Genomic DNA, 22,593 nt, shown 5'->3' with positions numbered 1-22,593 from the left:
CTTCCATAACATGGGAAAGGAAATAGTCACCCAAGTCCAGGAAGTGCACAGAGTCCCAGGCAGGATAAACCCAAGAAGAAACACACCAAGACGCATAGTAATCAAATTGACAAAAACTAAAGACAAAGAAAAACTATTGAAAGCAACAAGGGAAATACGATAAATAACATGCAAGGGAACTCCCATAAGGTTAATAGCTGATTTCTCAGCAGAAACTCTACAAGCCAGAAGGGAGTGGCATGATATATTTAAACTGATAAAAGGGAAGAACCTACAACCAAGATTACTCTACTCGGCAAGGATCTCATTCAGACGGAGAAATCAAAAGCTTTACAGACAAGCAAAAACTAAGAGAGTTCAGCACCACCAAACCAGCTCTACAACAAATGCTAAAGGAACTTCTCTAAGTGGGAAACACAAGAGAAGAAAAGGACCTACAAAAACAAACCAATAACAATTAAGAAAATGGTAATAGGAACATACATATCGATAATTACCTTAAACGTGAATGGATTAAATGCCCTAGGCAAAAGACGTGGGCTCGCTGAATGGATACAAAAACAAGACTCATATATATGCTGTCTACAAGAGACCCACTTCAGACCTAGGAACACATACAGACTAAAAGTGAGGGGATGAAAAAGATATTCCATGCAAATGGAAATCAAAAGAAATCTGGAGTAGCAATACTCGTATCAGATAAAGTAGACTTTAAAATAAAGAATGTTACGAGAGACAAGGAAGGACACTACACAATGATCAAGGGATCAATCCAAGAAGAAGATATAACAAGTATAAATATATACGTGCTCAACATAGGAGCACCTCAATATATAAGGCAAATGCTAACAGCTATAGAAGAGGAAATCGAAAGTAACACAATAATAGTAGGGGACTTTAACACCTCACTTACACCAATGGACAGATCATTCAAAATGAAAATTAATAAGGAATCACAAGCTTTAAATGACACAATAGACCAGACAGATTTAATTGATATTTATAGGATATTCCATCCAAAAGCAGCAGATTACACTTTCTTCTCAAGTGCACATGGAACATTCTCCAGGATAGAGTACACCTTGGGTCACAAATCAAGCCTCAGTAAATTTAAGAAAATTGAAGTCATATCAAGCATCTTTTCTGACCACAACGCTGTGAGATTAGAAATCAGTTACAGGGAAAAAAACGTAAAAAACACAAACACATGAGGCTAAACAATACGTTACTAAATAACCAAGAGATCACTGAAGAAATAAAAAGGGAAACCAAAACATACCTAGAGACAAATGACAATGAAAACACAATGATCCAAAACCTATGGGTTGCAGCAAAAGCAGTTCTAAGAGGGAAGTTTATAGCAATACAAGCCTACCTCAAGAAACAAGAAAAATCTCAAATAAACAATCAAACTTTTCACCTAAAGAAACTAGAGAAAGAAGAACAAACAAAACTGAAAGTTACAGAAGGAAAGGAATCAAAGATCAGAGCAGAAATAAATGAAATAGAAACAAAGAAAACAATAGCAAAGATCAATAAAACTAAAAGCTGGTTCTCAGTTTGCAGGGCAGAAATAGAGACACAGATGTAGAGAACAAAAGTATGGACACCAAGGGGGGAAAGTGGCGGGGTGGTGGTGGTGGTGTGATGAATTGGGAGATTGGGATTGACATATATACACTAATATGTATAAAATGGATAACTAATAAGAACATGCTGTATAAAAAAAAATAAAATTCAAAAATTCAAAAAACAAAAAAACCCTAAAAGCTGGTTCTTTGAGATAATAAACAAAATTGATAAACCATTAGCCAGACTCATCAAGAAAAAGAGGGAGACAACTCAAATCAATAAAATCAGAAATGAAAAAGGAGAAGTTACAACAGACACCGCAGAAATACAAAGCATCCTAACAGACTACTACAAGCAACTCTATGCCAATAAAATGGACAACCTGGAAGAAATGGGCAAATTCTTAGAAAGGTAACCTTCCAAGACTGAACCAGGAAGAAATAGAAAATATGAACAGACCATTCACAAGTAATGAAATTAAAACTGTGATTAAAAATCTTCCAACAAACAAAAGTCCAGGACCAGATGGCTTCACAGGTGAATTCTATCTAACATTTAGAGACGAGCTAACACCCATCCTTCTCAAACTCTTCCAAAACACTGCAGAGGAAGGAACACTCCCAAACTCATTCTATGAGGCCACCATCACCCTGATACCAAAACCAGACAAAGATATTACAAAAAAAGAAAATTACAGACCAATATCACTGATGAATATAGATGCAAAAATCCTCAACAAAACACTAGCAAACAGAACCCAACAACACATTAAAAGGATCATACACCATGATCAAGTGGGATTTATCCCAGGGTTGCAAGGATTCTTTAATATACACAAATCAATCAATGTGATATACCATATTAACAAACTGAAGGATAAAAACCATATGATCATCTCAATAGATGCAGAAAAAGCTTCTGACAAAATTCAACATCCATTTATGGTAAATACTCTCCACAGGTGGGCATAGAGGGAACCTACCTCAACATAATGAAGGCCATATACGACAAACCCATGGCAAACATGGTTGTCAATGGTGAAAAACTGAAAGCATTTCCTCTAAGATCAGGAACAAGCCAAGGATGTCCACTCTCGCCACTATTATTCAACATAGTTTTGGAAGTCCTAGCCACGGCAATCAGAGAAGAAAAAGAAATAAGAGGAATACAAATTGGAAAAGAAGAAGTAAAACTATCACTGTTTGTGGAGATGAAATGATACTATACATGGATAATCCTAAAGATGCCATGAGAAAACTACTACAGCTAATCAATGAATTTGGTAAAGTTGCAGGATACAAAATTAATGCATAGAAATCTCCGGCATTCCTATACACTAATGATGAAAAATCTGAAAGAGAAATTAAGGAAACACTCCCATTTACCATTGCAAGAAAAAGAACAAAATACCTAGGAATAAACCTACCTAGGGAGAAAAAAGACCTGTATGCAGAAAACTATAAGACATTGCTGAAAGAAATTAAAGATGATAGAAACAGATGGAGAGATATACCATGTTCTTGGATTGGAAGAATCAATATTGTGAAAATGACTATACTACCCAAAGCAATCTACAGATTCAATGCAATCCCTGTCAAATTACCAATGGCATTTTTTGCATTTTTTACAGAACTAGAACAAAAAATCTTAAAATTTTGTATGGAGACACAAAAGACCCCAAATAGCCAAAGCAGTCTTGAGGGAAAAAAAGGGATCTGGAGGAATCGTACTCCCTGACTTTAGACTATACTACAAAAGTACAGTATTCAAGACAGTATGGTACTGGCACAAAAACAAATATAGATCAATAGAACAGGATAGAAAGCCCAGAGATAAACCCATGCACCTATGGTCAACTAATCTATGACAAAGGAGGCAAGGATATACACTGGAGAAAAGACAGTCTCTTCAATAAGTGGTGCTGGGAAAACTGGACAGCTACATGTAAAAGAATGAAATTAGAACACTCCCTAACACCATACACAAAAATAAACTCAAAATGGATTAAAGACCTAAATGTAAGACTGGACGCTATAAAACTCTTAGAGGAAGACATAGGAAGAACACTCTTTGACGTAAATCACAGCAAGATCTTTTTTGATCCACCTCCTAGAGCAATGGAAATTAAAACAGTAATAAACAAAGGGGACCTAATGAAACCTAAAAGCTTTTGCAAAGCAAATTAAACTACAAACAAGACGAAAAGACAACCCTCAGAATGGGAGAAAGTGTTTGCAAGTGAATCAACAAACAAAGGATTAATCTCCAAAATATATAAACAGCTCATGGAGCTCAATATTAAAAAAAGAAACAACCCAATCAAAAAATGGGCAGAAGACCTAAATAGACACATCTCCAAAGAAGACATACAGATGGCCAAGAAGCACATGAAAAGCTGCTCAACATCACTAATTATTAGAGAAATGCAAATCAAAAGTACAATGAGGTATCACCTCACACCAGTTAGCATGGGCATCATCAGAAAATCTACAAACAAGAAATGTCGAGAGGGTGTGGAGTAAAGGAAACCCTCTTGCCCTGTTGGTGGGAATGTAAATTGACACAGCCACTATGGAGAACAGTATGGAGTTTCCTTAGAAAACTAAAAATAGAATTACCACATGACCCAGCAATCCCACTACTGGGCATATTCCTAGAGAAAACCATAATTCAAAAAGACACATGCACCCCAATGTTCACTGCAGCACTATTTACAATAGCCAGGTCATGGAAGCAACCTAAATGCCCATCAACAGATGAATGGATAAAGAAGATGTCACACATATATACCACGGAATATTACTCAGCCATAAAAAGGAACGAAACTGGGTCATTTGTAGAGACGTGGATGGATCTAGAGACTGTCATACAGAGTGAAGTAAGTCAGAAAGAAAAAAACATGTATAGTATATTAACGCATATATGTGGAACCTAAAAAAATGGTACAGATCAACCGGTTTGCAGGGCAGAAATAGAGACAGACGTAGAGAACAAATGTCCGGTCACCAAGTGGGGAAAGCAGCGGGTGGTTGTGGTGGTGATGTGATGAACTGGGAGATTGGGATTGACATATATACACTAATATGTATAAAATGGATAACTAGTAAGAACCTGTTATAGAAACAAATAAATAAAATTCAACCCCCCCCCCAGATCTCACATTCTTGGTGGCAGAGGACAGATAAATAAGGTCTGCAAGTGATAACTGTCATGAAGAAATGTAAGCGTGTAAAGACAGCAAAAGCGGCGGTGCAAGTGTGCTCCTTTGGATAGAGCGGTCTGCGAAGACTCAGATATCGACCTTTGACAAAGGACCTGAAATACGTGCCGAACGAGTTAAAAGAAATCTGGAGGAAGTGTTCCAGCCAGAGGGAACAGCAAGCGCAAAGTCGTGAAGTGGATCGAGCCTGCGTGTTGTAGGAACAGAGGGAAAGCCAGAGAGGTGGGCGAGGGAGCTATGCGGTGGGAGATGAGGTAGGCAGGGGCACATACAATATACACACACAGATATTTTTCTACCTGAGACCACATTACTAAGGAAAGAGGGTGTACAAATCTCTCAAGAGGCAACAAAAGGCAGGATGAAGCGGACTTCCAACCGCGGCGCTCCAGGCACGCCTTTCCTCCAAGGCTAGAGCCAAGTTAGACAGCCGTAGGGGATGGACTGGGTCCCGCCCTCAGAAGACCAACCCTCGCCCAGAAGCGGGGGCGGATCGCGGGGGTGGACCTCGGCAGTCCCCGGCTCTCCTGGGCCGCCGGCGCTGCACCGGCCGCGGTTACCAGCAGGCGGTGTAGTGAGCGCGCCTGCAGCTGCAGCCGCTGCCGCCGCAGCCCGCCAGTCCCAGCAAGGACGAGAAAGGAGGGGACCGGAAGGAGCCACTGGTGCTGCGGGAAGTGGCAGGAACGGGAGGCGGGGACCCACCTGGAAGCGCCCCAGCGCCGCTGTCGAGCTTCCTGCGGCGGCGGCCAGCCGAGCCAGTGCCGTGGCGGGGGCGGAGAGCGGCCACGGCGGCGGCGCCTCCCGGAGTGGCCTGCGGTGCTCGGCCCCGCCCGAAAGGTGAGCAGGCGCTCGGGGCACGTGGTGGGGGCCAGATGGGGGAGGGGGAATGGAGGACGAGGGATCTCGGGGATGATCGGCTCTGGGACCCGGATTTGGAACCGAGTGCTAGGAGGGGTGGGCTGGAGGCGGCGGCGGCGACGGCGGCGACGGCGAAGCCCCCACGTGGGGCGGGGGGGCGCGCGCACGTGTGCGCGGGCAAAAGGGGGGCGGGGAGGGCTCTGGGGAGGGTGGCGGGCGCGCGCTCGCTCAGTAGTGGTCCACGTGACCGGCACGCCGAGAATGTTTCCACGTGACAGGCTCGGAGGCTGGCTGAGGCAGAAGATTGCTGTGTCTGTGTAGTGCAACCGTGGTCGTCGGAGGCTTTAGGGTTGTTTGCCGCTTTTCATCTCTACTAGGGGAGTATGAAGAGAAATATAAGGCGGAAAAGACTTCCTGCTCTTTCTCTGTTATACACATTCTTTTCGTAAATGAAACCCTTTCTAAATTCCGAAGTACTGATTTCTCTGTACCGCCATGTTGGTTCTAGAGGAAACTCGCGAGATGCTAGTGGGTTTGTATCGCGAGATCTCTCGATTCTCGCGGGACCTTGTTGGCAGAGCAGTTGTCCTGGATGGCGGAGCCCTGGGTTCCGGGGGCCTGGGACCCGCAACTCTTTCTACAAGGCAAGTTGCGAGGGAGGGGCCGGGGGCAAGTGCCCTTGGTGCCGGGAGCCGTGCTGCGTCATCTTCCTGTAGTCTTGAAGGGAATACATTGACCCAATTGAGGCGACACGATCCTCCTCCCCACCCCCCTGGGGGCGCTTCGCCACCTGCAGAAGCCACCCCTCAGCCCGGGCTCCTTCTCCCCCGCTCAGTGATAGTTCCTCCCCCGTCTCACTGGAAGTACGGAGCCGTGTTCGCACAGACGTGAGGATTCCATTGGATACCGTTCCTCTTTCAGACGTTCTTGTCAGTTTTTCCCCTTGTTGCCATTTTCTGAAGAATTCCAGACCTGTTAACCATTCTGTTGCTTGTTTCTGCTGCAGAACCTTTCTCCACGGCCCCTTCTCAGACGCTTAAAATAGAGCGCATTCCATTTTTTCTCTCTGGGCATCATTTACTCCCATTTATTTGGTCATTGCTAACTTCCTCATCACTCTAGCTTTGTGTTTACGATAACTTTTGGCAGTATTTGGAGGGATCCTTTATATCTCTGACAATACCTGATGTCAGAATAAAACCATTCTTTTAATTTTTTTGATACGTGCCTATTAACTCATAATTATCGATAAGTTTTTTTTTTTCCGATAGGATTTTCATTACTATTGTTATGAGTTTGCCATCTTTGTTGTTCAGGGATGATTGCTTTAGTTTACGTATTTAAGGCAATAGTGGAATGTTTTAAGTCAAATTTAAAAGCAAACCTCTCTTCGTAAACTCTGATATCAAAGCTTGAGTTCAATTTTTCCTTAAATGAATTTGACGCAAGATTAGTTTTTCTCCAACTCTTCAATGTTTTATCAAAGATGAATTTATAGTATACTTTTTTTTCGTATTTTTGAGCAGTCTGGATTTATTTAGTATTCGTAGTGGTAAATTAATCGCAAACTAATCAGATAATTAGGTAATCCAGTCATAATTTTTTTTAAACTACAAACGTGTTATTTTCCTCTATACTTAGTACGGAGAAAAATAAAGGGTAAAATGCTTCCTGTTACATTCTACCAAGTTGCCTCCCTCAGTCCTATATCTCTGTAAACACTCTTAGCGGTAGTTATGTATTATTCCAGATATTTTCCATGTGTTTTATTTTTTTTAACAAAGAGGAGGAAACGGAGGGGTGTTGTTTTAAGATACTCTGTCACAACGTTAGCAATCTGTAAAAATTTTTTCTGCTCACATATTTTTATTTAGTGGTTTTTTGACTCATGAATACATGCTTTAAAAAAGTAAATTTTTTGTACAGATTTTTTGGTGGTATATAGTTTTGTGAAAATAGCTTGAGTGAGAGCATTATTTTTACTGTAGGGTGGTATGCTGGTCGCTTTGTACAAAAATAAAGTACATGTGAAATAAGATTTAAAGATTTAAATGTTTTGTCACTTGAGTTTTATATTTTTATGTTTAATAGTTGTGCTATCTATTTACATTTATATGTTTATATTTCTTGATAACTTATATATTTTAAACTGTTACCCAAGTGTGTATATCGGAGTTTTCCAGAAGTTTAAAAAGTTATCAGCTTCATTAAATAGTTCTCAACTGAAGAGTGGAAGATACATCAGTAGTTAATACAGACAAACATCAGTAGTTAATACAGACAAACATACATATACTCAGAAGTTGCTAAGCAGCATTTTGTGATTGTTTTTTGTATTTTTCCCTCCAAACTACCAGCAATATTATTTATCACACTTGTCACATAAAAAAAGTGACCACTCGTTTTGGTCACTGTAGTTTTCTCTTGTACTAGTTAAAATAGGAATGTTGGGGAATAAAAGTTAGTGTTGAGAGGTGAGATGTGGGAAAGAGGAAAAGGAGACATGGGAGTGTGTATAGGTTGATATTGAAATGGAATTGGACAAGTTGCAGAGAAAAGAAAGGATAGTAGAAGGTTGACAGAGCCATGGTCCAAAAAGTCTGTTCTTGATGGCGGGAGGGTGACTTGAGTTGACCAGAATTTGGAATCAGTATGTGAGGCAATTTTTTTCCTCTTAAATAATTTTTTTTAAACAGGTTTCAGCCCACCCCCAGATGTGCTTGATATCACCTGTCCCCCCCCCCCAAAAATCAACTGAAGTTGATGTTTAATCGGAACTTTGTGAATTCTTTACTTATTTTATGTTTTTAGAAGTAGGAGCTTGTGAAAATGACAGTGGATTCAAAAGATCACAGTTCTATAATGGCCTTTGCAAACTTTACAAAGTTTCGCTTGGGAATTGGGCCTTCAGAGTTCTCATGTGCATCTGATCCTTGTAATAATATATGTTACTTATTCGTACAACTTTGTTTTATAAACTGTTTTTGGTAGCGGATCTTAGGAATTAGACTTTTACAGACACTAAAATACCCATATACTGGGTAGAAATATACTGGGAAAATACAAGAAGAGAAATATATCTTATGTGAGTTGAGCTTTGCTTGAGTAAAACTTAACCAGGAAATTTTATTTTCCTCTTTCTCAGTTATTACTGTCACAGAAGTGATCTATGAGAGCTAATGAGCTTCACTAATCAGAGGATATTAACAAAAGTGATAATATGATGTCCTCACTTGGATTTTTTTATTTATTTAATTTTTTTTTTTTTTTTTTTTTTTTTTTTGCGGTACGTGGGCCTCTCACTGTTGTGGCCTCTCCCGTTGCGGAGCACAGGCTCCGCGACGACGCGCAGACTTAGCGGCCATGGCTCACGGGCCCAGCCGCTCCGCGGCATGTGGGATCTTCCCGGATCAGGGCACGAACCCGCGTCCCCTGCATCTGCAGGCGGACCCTCAACCACTGCGCCACCAGGGAAGCCCCGGTTTTTTTTTCTTTAGATACGACACAATGCTAGTTTCCATAGACCTGTAACTTTGTAACTATATAGTGTAATACCTATGTTACATATTAATTATATGAAGAATGTACATTTTATTTCCTGCCTCTTCCTGAACCAGTGTCCAAGACAGATTACAGGAAATTACTTGACCAGAAATATCAGTGAAAGTACGTGCAGGCGCTTTTTTAAACAATCTACCATTTCATATGAAAATTCATTGTCAGTTTAAGTATGAGGAGTATTTGCTGAAAGTCTTTGCATGTTTTTTGTTTTGTTTTGTTTTTTGTTTTTTTGGCCTTGACAGTGAAAGCGCAGAGTCCTAACCACTGGACCACGAGGGAATTCCCAGTCTTGATTTTTAAAGTACTATTTAATATATATGTGGTATACACTGTAGTGCAGTTTTCTATAGTTAATATCCTGATAACCACTGTAATTATACTTTAAAAAGCACTATGTGTAAATATTTCCCAAAGTCATAAGTCTTGCCTTCTAGAACCATGCAATATGGACTTTGCTATTTCATTTGAACTTGTCCTTCTCACTTCTTCCTTCTTTTTCTTTTCATCTGTTATTTCTCAACTTATGTAGGTAATTTTTCTCTGGTCACAGACAAGTGAGTTGAGTAACTTTGAGGGGACTACCAAACTATTCAGTTATTATGATTATTTTGGAACTCCAGAATATGTGTAAGTTGCAGTTAGTAAATAAACATTTTTTGAGTGATTATGATTTTAGTCATTTCAAACAGCAGAGATCCTGAGGCTTCAAAATAACTGTAACCAAGTATAATAAGCCTATGAGCTTTATTCAGAAACTACTAACTGGAGTAAATAACTTAACATTTTGCAGCCCCAACAGGGTTGGTTATCTGATTTTTCAGCCCACAGATTACAATTTGCAAGGTTGGCCATTGGAGTTAGGCACGCTGACAACTGAAATGTCATCTTATTTCAAGGCTACTGAAGAAGAGCTATTAAAAAGTATATGGAACTATAAAAGGATAGTGTTTTAAGGCCATTTCATGTAGACATACAGTCCTATAATCCTTAACTTCTGAGGGAATCACAATGTTGTAGTATAGTACATGGTCTGTCACAATGATGATCTTAATCATAAATAAATCATAAATAAACTTTTACTCTGTATTGTGTTTAAGGAATTAAGAAATTGGTGTCTTTTTAGAAGATTCTTATAAGGGTAAACGTTTTCAAAGCTTTTTAATAAATTCGTTTCAGTTTTCTAGAAAATTCACTTAACAGAACTCATCTGATACCCCCCCAAAAAATGGGGCTGCTGTGTGTGGAATTTTCTTTGTTTTATTTTATTGCTTTTATCTACTTATTTCCTTATTTACTATTTCAAGGAGTTGCCTCCCATGTAAGACTCTATTACATTTAATATTTGATATCAGTAATAATTAACCAATTGGCTAAAGACAGGCACATTTGTTGATGAAGGAATTTTCAGAGCAGATAATTAGAATTAGTAAATGACATATCTGTGAATCAGTTGTATAGTTCTGAATCCTGATAGTGAGTCTCCATCCTTAGCACAGCTGAATGTCCAGAGGTGAGAAATGTTTCTTTTTGTAGTAGATTTTGTTTGTTGCTTTGCTTGCCTTTTCAGTCTTATTGATTGATTGATTGATTGCGGTACGCGGGCCTCTCACTGTTGTGGCCTCTCCTGTTGCGGAGCACAGGCTCCGGACGCGCAGGCTCAGCGGCCATGGCTCACGGGCCCAGCCGCGGACTGGGGCACGAACCCGCGTCCCCTGCATTGGCAGGTGGACTCTGAACCACTGCGCCACCAGGGAAGCCCTTCAGTCTCTTTTAATATGTTAATTTAAACCTTACGCTCCCTTCAGTGTTAGAGTGATAGTGTATAGCACTTGATTTAGGTATTAAGTGTGTATATTTGTGTGTGTTTTAATGATTTTGATGACTGGTTTGAGGATTTTGAATCTTGGGAATTAATATAACCATATTAAAATTTTGATGTATTTCTTCTATTATTTAAAAATATATCTTTTATATCTTTTACATGTTTACAGATAAAACATATTTAATTTCATGTCCTGCTTTTAACCTAATGTTAGGTAACATTTTCCCATTCTCACAATGAGTATTTTTAACCATCATTATAAGTGGTTGTATGATGTTCCATGTGTAGATGTATATTATTCTCCTGTTCTAGTTTTTTGCGTAAGAGTGTGAAGAACATTTATATATAAGGTGTTTCTTATATATAGTATTATCTTCTAGTATATTACAGGTATAATTTTTAGGTACATTTTAAAGGCTCTTAAAACTGTGTCACGATATTTGTCAAAAGGATCAATTTATATTCACATTGGAGTGGCTGTTGGCTCTATACATCAACATTAAGTATTGTTTATAAAAACATAATAGGGGATAAGTCGTATTATAACATTTTTTTTCTTAGATTACTACTGGGGTGAAACATTATGCTTAATAGGTGTATTTCTTTTGTGAGTTTTTCAGATAAACAGAATTTTAAAATTAATATAATCAAATCATTGGCCTAATTTTGTTTTATTTCTGATGTTACAAAATTCTTCCTTCTCTAGAAATGTAATAAATAAATAATACTGATCTTAATACTATTTATTTTAGTTTTTCTAAGTTAGATTTAAATAAATTTAACTTTTTATCTCATCTGGCATTGGTATGAGAATGTAAATGTTTTCCTGCAAATCGGTAATTGTCTCAAGTCTATTTATTAAATAATTTTTCTTTGTTTTGCGTGTTTCATTTTTACATTTTAAATGTTTATATCTTATATTGCTTGTTTTTAATCCCAAACTTAAAAAAAATAGTATTGTTTTTTAGATGATTCTTACTACATGTTTAATATCTTTTGCCCTGGTCTCTTTATTGTGTTTGTTTTCTTATCGATTTTTGAAAGCACTTTATAATTTGAGGATAATAAAAGCTCATTTTGTACAAAACAATGTTTTATAATTCCTTTTGTCAACCAAAATTTGAAATATTCTTTTCCCATATACCAGAATTAAGTAGGATTAAGTGAAGCAATTTCTCCTTTCTTGAGAAGATAAAATATGAAACTATGTAAAGGTACAGTACAAGAGGCTGTAAAGAGAAAAACTACTTTGGTAGATTTTGTGGAATTAAAGAAATAAACTTCTAAGATCAACAATTTAGGATGTGTGCTGTTTCCCACATTAAATAGTAATATACAACTTGACATCACATCCCTCTAAAATATTTAGAAAAAAAAAGTGTTCATTAGCAGTTCTAAGACTCAAGTTCCAGAATCACAATTCCTTTGTTCTTCAACTGTTAAGAATGACGGCAATGTTGTGCATTTACTGAAATTAAATAAAGAATCTGAGAAATTCTATGTGAGCATTAGTGAGGGCATCCATGCCAAAGAGAGCTTTTTAAATGTTTAAAGTTATTATTGTTTACAAACTTGTGGTTTGTTTTTTCCTTTATGAAATAATTATTCAAGATAATAAAATAATTTTTTTAAAAGTGGGATATTTATAATTACTTACATTTTAAAACTGTAATGTTCCAAGCTATTATTTTATTAAATATTGACTAGCACTTTCTGTTGGCTACAGAATGTTGTGGTTACATAATTGCTAGGGAGAAAAAACAGATTAACTTTGTATGAAAACGTAGTAAATATTTGAAAACACATATGTCCTGTGCTTGGGTATTACATAAAGAGAATTGCAGATGAGGAACCAGGTGTGATGAAATTTCCTTTTACCTTGGATTGGGATGAGAATTTATAAGGATTGGAACATAATTTATATCTTTTATTTCTACTAGAATTCTACCCCCTAAGGGGTGAGTTTATTTTTCAGAAGGGCACTGAAGTGGTCCAGGAATAGCAGTTGCTAATTGTGTTCTGGCATTTACTTACCTCCTTACTAATAACTTTTTTTAAAAATTGGACAGAAGTTTAAGGAAAGTAGATACTGCAGCTTATATACACTTCCCCATTAGAAGCAGATTTATGTGTTTCATAAATAGAGTGAAATTTAGCTTGGCTGTATTATAGAGGGAGGTACCAAGATTTTTTCCTCCTGAAAAAGGTGTGTGTATGTATGTTTGTGAGATTTATCTACTGAAAGCCCTTGAGGAGCTTTCTAATACTTCTCTATATTAACTCTCTACTCCCCACCCCAAACCTGGAATTCTTAATCTGAATGGTCGCCACTAAATTTTTTTTATATATATAAATTTATTTATTTATTTATTTTTGGCTGTGTTGGGTCTTTGTTGCTACTCATGGGCTTTCTCTAGTTGTGGCGAGCGGGGGCTGCTCTTCATTGTGGTGTGCGGGCTTCTCATGGCGGTGGCTTCTCGTTGTGGAGCTCTAGGTGCGTGGGCTTCAGTAGTTGTGGCACGTGGGCTCAGTAGTGTGGCTTGCCGGCTCTAGAGTGCAGGCTCAGTAGTTGTGGCTCACGGGCATAGTTGCTCCGCAGCATGTGGGATCTTCCCGGACCAGGGCTCGAACCCTTGTCCCCTGCATTGGCAGGCGGATTCTTAACCACTGCGCCACCAGGGAAGTCCCTAAAAATTTTTAATGTTGCTTTTGCAGTAATACGTTTCATTTCCTGAGGGAGAAATTTCCTCCCTCCCCCCCCACTTTAAAAATATATAAATATGATTAGCATATTAATACACACAGAAAGTTCTCCTAAGTGTACAGTTCAGTGAATTTTCACAATGTGAACACACCTGTGTAATTATTACTGAGAAATAGAACATTATCAAAACCCTGGAAACTGTCTTGTGCTGTATTGTGGTCATTAACTCCCCACGCCCATGAGAAATCACTATTTCGATTTCTAGTACCATAGAATAATTTTGTCTGGTTTTGAACTTTAACTTCCTTTATAAACATTAATGCATTGTTATCCTGTTTTGATATAAGTAACTTGAGAAATCCTAGAACTTGATCTAGTTTATACCTGGACATCTCAGCACTTAGACATTTTTCTTACGGTATTCATAGTTTTCAGGAACTCTAGAAGGGGACATCAAAGAACTACCTTCTTTGCTTTCAGATTGTGTGGTAGACCCTGTTTGTGTTTTAATGTTGTTTGGCCAAACAGGATGCTTTTAATTTCTGTCATTGATGGCCTTCAAGAGTACCTCACCTTTTTTTTTTTTTTTTTTTTCCTCCTACTTAAAAATTTTGTTTTGAAAACTTTGGTATAGCATTCCTGACCGGCTAATGGCTTTTTGGACTTTTATCCTATGAGTTGGCAGCTTTTTTTTCATTCTTTGAATTCCTTTCAAGCAGTGATTCCCATTCAAATTTTTATGACAGCTACCCTGTAGTATCCGCTGTTATTTCAAAGAATGTCCTGAGTACCCACCCCTCCCCTTCCCTCCCCTCTCATAAAAAGTCTCAGGTTAAGTCATTTTACTTTTAAAATATTTATTTTGTATTTATGAACAGTATAACATTGTGGTATACAGATTATAGATCAAATTGTAGGCTACTAAAAAATTGAGAGTCAGCTATACCTAGTTAGCAACTCCTTTCAGGCTGGCTTCAAGTGTTAAGTGTAACTTTCTTATGAGAAATTCTCCCTTTGTACTTTCTTTTCTACCCCTCCATTTCACTTTCTTAATTTTAAAGGAAGACGTAGGAAAGATTTATTACTGCGTTCCTGCAGATAGTTTTTCTTTCATTTAAGTCCCACAGTTAGCCTGGAAGATACACTTAATTTCCTTTATAAACGAATTTTGCTTGCTGTCACTCAGTAATTATTAGGACCAGAATATTATAAATGGCCTGTAACTGTCAAAATTAGATGTTTTGTTCAAGTATAATTTAAGAGTAACACATACCTACATTTTGTACCCTAGTACTCTTTCATTTGCTGAGCTTTTGTGGAAATTAAACGTTATGCAAAAGTTTAGACTAATTCCTAAAAAAAATTTTTTTTTTTTTGCCTAGATATTTTAAATGTTTGACTTTGGGCATCATGTTATAGGAGAACATCTCATGAAGAGTGAAGGAAAAAGTAATTGACTTTTGTAAAGGTTATAGAGTTACCACTAAATTTGAATAAATGCTGTTCTTGGTGAATGAGTCAGGACAATTTCCAGTTTGACCTAAGGCACATTTATGGATAGGTACTTTTCTTTCTAGCAAAATTTAGCAAAAACTTAGCAAAATTTCATGAAGGAAATTTTGATTTGTTTGTAACTATAAGGCAGTTGTTCTCAAACTTTAGCATACATCATAATCGCCTGGAAGTTTTGTTTGTTTTTATTCTTTAAAAACAGTGCATGAGGGCTTCCCTGGTGGTGCAGTGGTTGAGAGTCCGCCTGCCGATGCAGGGGACAGGGGTTCGTGCCCCGGTCCGGGAAGATCCCACATGCTGCGGAGCAGCTGGGCCCGTGAGCCATGGCTGCTGAGCCTGCGCGTCCGGAGCCTGTGCTCCGCAACGGGAGAGGCCACAGCAGTGAGAGACCCGCGTACCGCAAAAATAAACAAACAAACAAACAAACAAAAAACCAGTGCATGAGTGTCAGGTTTAATAGATTAGGAGATCACACAATACTAGGGTATAGTAAAGGCACCTACATTTAAAAACAAACAAAACCCCCACAGGTGTTTCTGATGTACATCCTAGCTGAGAACCTTTGAGCATTATTTCTTAAAATATGGTCCTGGGAATTTCAGTTGGCAATCTGTTAAAGGTGCAAATTCTCTCAAACTCTGGGGTGAAACCTAGAAATCTATTTTAAACTAGCCCTCCAAGTGATTCTGGTGTGTGCCAAAGCTTGAGAACCATCCTCATAACTCAGAAGCGTCCTTCCTTGACACCTGTCTGGGAGCTTGTTAGAAATGGAAATTTCAGACCTTCTCGATAACAATCTCATTTTAACTAGATTCCCAGGCAGTTTGAATGTATATTGAACATTGTGAAGGGCTGCTCTAGATGATTTTTATTATCATTATAAAAATAATACTAATGTAAAATTATTGAACATTTGCTGTATGCTAGATACATGTAAATACTGTATTCATTATTATTTGGTCCTCACAACCTTGTACGGATGTTATTTATGTATGTATGTATGTGTTGGGTCTTTGTTGCTGTGCACGGGCCTCTCATTGTGGTGACCTCCCCTGTTTCAGAGCACGGGCTCCAGGTGCGCGGGCCTCAGCAGTTGTGGCTCTCGGGCTCCAGAGTGCAGGCTCAGTAACTGTGGCACACGGGTTCAGCTGCTCTGAGGCATGTAGGATCCTCCCGGACCAGGGCTCCAACCCACGTCCCCTGCACTGGCAGGTGGACTCCCAACCACTGCGCAACCAGGGAAGTCCAGGGATGTTTACTTTTATCCTCACTCTGCAAATGAGCAAGTTGAGGCAGAGGGGTTAAGTATCTTGCTCAGTGTCACACAGGCATTGAATGCAGGGTTTGGGATATGAACTTAAGCATTCAAACTCTACTTTTGGGGTTTGAGATGCTATCATCAGGACCATTTATGTGCATGTATATGTGTCTTCCTTGTTGTTCGAGCTCCATTGTATTGACATATATTCTAATGAATTTTTTGTGTGTCAAATTTTACAGTGGCATTTGAATTTTCTTCCAGATCTTCAAGGACTGTTTTTGCTAAAATATTGTGTTTTATATACAAAAACAGAACTGGAAGTAACTGTGATTTGAATACTTCGGTTTTTAAGAATAGAAATCACTTAAGTTTATTCATCAAGGTGTTATTTATCCAAACTCTTTGTTCCCTTATACTTTTGTTTTGTGTGCAGTTGTAGTAAGGCAGCTCTTACTGGTTAGTGTTTCATTTAAAATTTTGTACAATGATAAGTTCATATATTCAAGAATTGTATTTGTTTATTAAAGAGGACCGGGTTTCCCTGGTGGCGCAGTGGTTGAGAGTCCGCCTGCCGATGCAGGGGACACGGGTTCATGCCCCGGTCCGGGAAGATCCCACATGCCGTGGAGCAGCTGGGCCTGTGAGCCATGGCCCCTGAGCCTGCACGTCCGGAGCCTGTGCTCCACAATGGGAGAGGCCACAACAGTGAGAGGCCCGCGTACCGAAAAGAAAAAGAAAAAAAAGAGGACCACAGTTGTAGTTCAGTACTTAGAGGCCCCTATGTGCTGAAACTATACTTGGGGTTCATTTCAAGTAAGCATGCATATTTGCAGAATAATAAATCTAAATGATGGTGTTTGTTTCAAGGTAATAGTATAAGAAAGCATTCTGGTCACATTAATAATAGGTTATTTGGGGAGGATTTGAGTCATAATTTTTAAGTGTACAATTCATTGATTTTTAGTAAATTTACATTGTTGTGCAACCATTTCCACAGTCCAGTTTTAGAACATTTCCATCAATCTGATTTCTTTTTCTTTTTTTGTCAGTCTCACTTTCAGCTTATTATAGATTTTTAAAAAGTCAGCTGGTGCATTTTAGAAGTCCTTCAATATAGTACCATACTACATTATTAGTAGTAAAAACCTGTGTATAAACCTTAATCCATAAACCTTTTTTAAACTTACTTTTTAAGAAATGGAAAAAAAAAATTAGTGTTCTAGCCCTTAGTTTCTGTTCACTCAGATCAGTTAACTGATTGGCAGGATTCAAAGTGATATGAATGGTAGTGCTTAGGCCTAGGAGACATTCTTTCATTCACTTAATTGGCTATTCAATCGTATGAAGAGAGAATGAGGAGAAAGAGAAGATAATTAAGGGAAACTATAGTTCCATGATGATATTGACAAATACAGAGTTCTGTTTGGTGGTTGCTTGGTTTCTGGAAAACTATGGTAAGCATTTCTGTTGTCTTGATCTGAATACCTCACAAGAATGACAGTTTTTTTTTTTTTAAACCCTTTTTCGCTGCATTGTTTGTTTTAAGGATTTTGAGGTTGAGTAGCACATTATGCTGAATAAGGTAGTTCAGTCACCTGACTTTTTATGTCTCTCTAACCCTGGGTTTTTATGATTGAATATAAGGCTCTTTTAACACAAAAATGTCTGAAAATTACGTGTGGCATAATGTAATAGAATTTTTACTTTTTTTTTTGTTTTTGTTTCGGTACGCGGGCCTCTCACTGTTGTGGCCTCTCCCGTTGCGGAGCACAGGCTCCGGATGCGCAGGCTCAGCGGCCATGGCTCACGGGCCCAGCCGCTCCGCGGCACGTGGGATCTTCGCGGACTGGGGCACGAACCCGTGTCCCCTGCATCGGCAGGTGGACTCTCAACCACTGCGCCACCAGGGAAACCCTTTACTTTTAATTAAGTGGATTAATTAAACAATATATTAACAATAAAGATTATCAGAGCTTTTGATACATTATTTGCTGGCAGTTTAGTCTCCTGAATGTGGACGAGAACTGCTGGTATGAAATTGATTCCGACCAACAAGGAAGAACAGTGAGGGATGTGTGGATTAAATATTATTGAACATTTGTTTTGGGCAAGTGGACCCATTTTGTAGTCTCTTCTTTGTGTTGTAGCGAAAAGAACATGGGCTTGGAATCAGATAGACCTGGATTTAAATCCTGGCTCTAGCACTTAGAAACTCTGTGACTTTAAGAAAATTGCTTATATCTAAGCTCTTGTTTTCCTCAATATAAATGATACATACTTTCTACTTACATATAGAGTATATAAGGCGCTTGATATAAAATAGGTGCTCATTAAATCTGTTCTTTATTGACGTCGAAATGGAGACTCAGAGAAGTTTGTTACACGGCTAGTAAGTGACAAATATCTGTCTGATTTCAAAGTCCATGCTTTTCCAAAATACTGTTCTTTGTCTCCTAGATAGAAATGGAAATCATGGGAATCAAAAGTTAGAGACTGTGTCACTTTGGATTTTAAATTATTAGGTAGAAATTCACAGAAAAGCAAGTTTCAGAAAGGTCAGAAAAAAGATTGGTAATGACCACAGATGATGTAGACAATACTGATAGAAGGCACTTAAAAATGAAACATGTTATTTAAAAAAATGGAACATGTATTAAAATTACAAAAAGTTTCCACTGAGGGGAGAAAAATGCATGAGTTATTCAGAGAAAATATTGTGACTTTCACATAGGTAATTTCTAATAAACTTCAAAAGAAAACGTATCAAGAATACCTGTATTACTGATGGTTTATAACTGATGGTTAATACTAAAATGTGTCAGTAGGAATATGGGGAGGCTAGAGCTCTGAATGAGTTAAAGTTTGCAAAAAATGCTTAAGCCAACAAGGGAGGGCTTTAGCTAAACTCAGCAAGATAAGTAAGGAAGAAAGAGGCCCATTCATTGGGTAGATATTAAATAATGACAACTACTCAAATCCTGTTTTACTTCTCTTACATCTAGGAAAATGACTTTCATACTGGAAGGGACACAACCTTGTTTAAAGAGGAGACTATTCCATGATTGTTATGTGGTAAAGAGCATCTAGTTTCATTAAATAAATTTAGATCTCTAGTTCTAATGAATTACTTAGAGCAATGAAGTATCATTGTTTCTTGATGTCTGTGGCTGCTTTTGGGTGTAAAGAAGACCATTTACAAGTTTTGGTAAAATAATATTGAGTAGTTAACAAATTAAAAAACTTGTCTTTTAAGTTCAACTTATACATTTTATTACTCTTAATAAATTTAGCAAGTTTCATATAAACTAAGAATATTTTTGTTTTCCTGGGTGGGGGGATGACACTTTGATTACTGTATCTTAGTAATTCTTGCTGAAGAGATTAAATCTCCCTTAAAACACCCTTTCCAGGTAAAATGGCTTTTGTACTTGTTTTCTTTTTCTGTAATACACATATATTTGCATGCCTTGCTCCCTCATTTCTTAGGTTCAAATGTCGCTTGGTCTAGAGAGGTTTTCCCTGACGGACTTTCCAAGGGGCATCATTTACATAGACTTCCCTGTGAATGATGCTTACTGGTGCGACCCTCTTCATACCATCTAAAAGAGCACTTCCTCCTTTCAGTTTCCCTGGTTTATTTTTCTTCGCAGTAATTATCATATTTGATATTTATTGTTTGCCTCTTCTCATTAAAATATGAGATCCACGAAGGTTGAAATTATGTTTTCATAGTTCACTGATTTATGTTCACTGATTTAATTCTCAGAGCTTGGAACGATACCTAGTTCATGGTGTATGCTCAGTGATTATTTGTTGAATGAATGACTTTATATCGTAAAGTACTTGGAACAACGTTGAGCACTAGGAAAATGCTCTTTGAATGTTAGCTGTTAGTAGCACTACTACTGCTGCTTAACTTAATTATATTCCTTATATTTACACATTAATTATACTGGATTTTACTCTTTTTTTTAGCACTTTATATACCTTACGGAGTAAATGTAAAATTTCAACAAGCAGGACTTTCCCGGATACTTAAAACTCCTTTAAAATTAATAAGTGGAACTTAGAGTCAGTCATAATTTCTCTTAAGCATTACAATATTGCTTATTAACCAAACCAAATACTTTATGCCTTTAAACTTAATGTCCTAAGGCTGAAGTCAGTTACCATTTTAAATTTAGAATTATAAGGCTGTCAGATTCTATAATGTTAAAGTTCTCTTAAACACTATAAAAACTTAAAGAAAAAATACATAGTTGTAAACTTAACATGGTAATATTAATATTGTGGGTTTGATATATAATACTTAAATTTTAGTAGTATTTAATTCTAATTCACCTTGGCAGAGAGTCACTTACTTAAGGGAATAGTTCTGTTGTCTCAAGCAGGTTGAAATTTCTGTGACACAGTTTATGAACACAGACCAGTTACCATCTCTTGACTGGCTGATTATCAACCTGACATTGATTGGCTTCGGAAGCTGCCTTTGTCCAGGTGGTTTTTCTCATTCCAAACATGGACACATTGAACCTTTAACAAAAATTGTGATATAGTAACAGTGGAACTCCAAGACAATGTCTTTTGGTTTCTTCTCCATTCAAGTTTAAGGCTTTTTGTAACTGCCTTTTAATTCCATTGCCTGATAAAGTTCTGTAAACCCCACCCAGGTTGTTTCACCACTTGATTGGATTCCAAGAATTCATTTTCTACCTACTTGGCTAATGCCACAGGTTTTAGATCATTTAAATGTCACAAAGGAACTGAGAGAGATGTTGATAGCTTTTGTTAATTTGTGGTGAATCAGAATATGCCAGAAGATTACAAACAGACAAAGTCTTATTTAAAAAAAAAAACAAACAGTAGTTTTTGAAATCATTTTCCAGTCCTTGGAGGTAAGGTAGAGAAATAGGCTAGTTCATCAGCATTAAGAACATTACATTAATACGTGTAAAATAACCTTTCTTAAGTACTGGTACAGAGGGATTTATGTCAAACTTAAGAGATGTATCTAAAAAGGCTTTTTTTGTCCTTGTCTATTTTAATATTTTTATTAATACTTTGCATAAATATACAGTTGTGCATATATACAACTCAACTGGCAAGGATAGATGACTGAAAACAGCTTTCAAAATTTTGTCTGAAATCACAGGCAGGAACCTATAGTTTGAGTTACTTAAAAGTGAAAAACTTCTGAAAAAGTATGGAATTTGATTGAAAAAGTTCTCTGAGTAGAATTCTGTTCAGTTCACTGATTTTAAAGAACTGTACTAACTAGAGAATAAAACATGAATTGCACTGTTCCCTCAAGGAGCCTGTAATCAAGTAAGGAATATACACACATCAAACTGTACATTGTAAATTCTGTGATAGAAGATTTAAGTGTTATGGGAACAAAAGAGAGCATTTAATTCTGATGGATCATTGAATTGGGTTTTGAGGAAGAAAAGTTTTCTAGGAATTGAAGATGGGAGAAAGTCATTGTGGTGTTTTGTTTGTTCTCTTTTTTTTTTTTTTCTAATTAGGGGACTGAAAAATCAGCCAGGGCTCTGTTTATTAAGACATATATTTGTGAATAGATAAATAATACATTGGAATGGGAGATTAATTAGGCTATTACAGTTGTTTAAATGGGGTGATGATGGCCTGACCTGGAGCAATAACAATAGGACAGAAAGTGTAGAAGGTTTTTTTCAGGACATTTCAGAAGTAGAAGTAGTAGGGTTTATTGATTGTATACTGATGGGAAAAGGAAAGAGTTAAGATGTCTCAAAGTTTTTTAGTTTGGGTGATTAGATATATGTCCTTTAGATTGTTGACATAGGGAAGAGAGAGTTTTTTGGAGGTAGAAAGAAAATGACTAGGGATTTGTACTTGTTGAATACAACTACTTTTGGGATATCTAGATTGAGAGCTCAAAATATGCCAGTCTGAAGTTTTGGGTATTGGTTGGGGCTAGAAATATAAAACTGTTTATAGATTAAATTTATCTGAAAGAGTTTGACTTCACCTATGGAGAGAGGGTTAGAAAGGGAGGGACATGTACATTTCGTCGGGAGCAGAGAGGAGTCACACTGCATGAG

At 37.7% G+C, this 22,593-nt stretch overlaps 1 protein-coding gene across 4 annotated transcripts in view; it reads left to right on the top strand.

Annotated features, from left to right (window-relative positions):
* The first annotated feature begins 5,538 nt into the window (after nt 1–5,538).
* ZZZ3 (zinc finger ZZ-type containing 3) overlaps nt 5,539–22,593 on the top strand; it is a 111,964-nt gene continuing 94,909 nt past the window's right edge. For 3 of the 4 annotated variants that reach the window (XM_082615672.1, XM_082615673.1, XM_082615670.1), the window contains exon 1: nt 5,539–5,629. The gene's annotated coding sequence lies outside the window, so the exon portion shown is untranslated. Of the gene's footprint in view, nt 5,630–6,204; nt 6,295–22,593 lie in introns of those variants that run through there. The other variant, XM_082615671.1, reaches the window with a different exon arrangement.

The sequence above is a fragment of the Mesoplodon mirus genome (assembly GCF_964341445.2).
Source record: "Mesoplodon mirus genome assembly, chromosome: 3".
Classification (NCBI taxonomy): Eukaryota; Metazoa; Chordata; class Mammalia; order Artiodactyla; family Ziphiidae; genus Mesoplodon; species Mesoplodon mirus.
The sequence above is the reverse complement of the archived record's forward strand: the minus strand, read 5'-3'. Positions and strand labels throughout refer to the sequence as shown.